Source organism: Stegastes partitus, unplaced genomic scaffold (assembly GCF_000690725.1).
Source record: "Stegastes partitus isolate 25-593 unplaced genomic scaffold, Stegastes_partitus-1.0.2 Scaffold1723, whole genome shotgun sequence".
Classification (NCBI taxonomy): Eukaryota; Metazoa; Chordata; class Actinopteri; family Pomacentridae; genus Stegastes; species Stegastes partitus.
The window spans coordinates 1-1,436 of NW_007579454.1; positions in this window are offsets into that span (position 1 = coordinate 1).

The window sequence follows — 1,436 nt, forward strand, 5'->3', positions numbered from 1 at the left end:
AACTGACATTTCAAAGAGGCGTTATGGGAATTATGCTGACCTACTTTCTTGCCCTGAGTTACATAATGACTCTCGTATAATCACATCGTGCGACCCGTGTGCTATGACAGTAGCATGTGCTGCCCTGCTCTGGGATGGCATGTCGCTCTAACATTCGATCGAACTTTCCTTCCAGTGGCATTAGCTGCTTCACGTTAGTCGGGCACCTTTGACTCGCGATCAGTGCTTCACATCAGTAAACACGTTGGCGCTGACCTGAGCTGACAGAACAGAACATGACTGTGGTCGGTCCAATCAATAACCAAGACCTGGAGCCATCTAACCAAACGGAGGATTATTTTAACCTCTGGAAGCGCTAAACGGTACATGCTGTATCAGACGGGTTGGTCCGTTCGGCATAGTCAGGCTTGCGGTTTTGCTCACCAACACCACACTCATATATTTGGCATCACATTGGTGGCGATCGTCTTTAATTTGTTAACCAGGTTTTCTTCTTCAGACTGTGCTCACATGAAAGGAGGCATTTAAAGCATCACGTGACTCTCCTCTTCTTCACCGCCGACTTCAGTCAGAGGAACAAGTTGCTATAATGGAAAGCTGTGAGGAATATTTCAGTCTATTACAGCAAATCAGCGCGCTGCTACTTGGTAATGATGCAAGAGAGAAATGCTGGTAGAAAACTGTTCATCATAAGTTAATATATTTATTCCACCACTCAGTCACTCTCTGTCCAGCTTATTTCTGGCCTGACAGCTGCACACTGGAGCCCTTTTGAGCTTCATACATTTAAATACTGAAGAAGTGCTCTTAGGTCTGACACCATCCCATAAACAACATCACTTCAGTGAAATTAATGTTACTGATTAAATATTCTCTGTGATAAATACAGATCGACTAATCAATTTTCATTAGCAGCAGCACTGGCAGGCTGAAACGGATTTAGCAGCAAATCAGAACCAAGTACAGAAACATATTTATGCACATTCTGCATCACTGCCTGAATGCATGTAGCTTCCCGTGACAGTGCAGTGCACCGTGTGTGATAGTGTAGCTGCACAGCTTCAGAGGTATTAGTGATGCACCACTTAACAGGTTGGCTTTTGTTGTTGTCTTAAGTATGTCTCCTCACCGACGCCAGCCAAAACACCGATCTCCTAAAACTACAAATGATCACACGGACCTGTAGCTTAATGGGTTCAAGTTTAGTAGTCAAGGGTCTGTAGGAGCTTACCAAACATGATCATTTGTGAATTTGTAGACTAATCATGACAAAATTTCATACAAATGTCATAGTTTCACAAACCAGAGGAACCATTTCTGTCGACTTGCAGGATGTGGCTTCCTGTATCAATATTCTTCATTAGAATCAGCTTCTGGTTGGAACATGTTTGGCTAATTTACTCCAATAGTACAAGCTGCCGTTGTGTAGAGCAGAT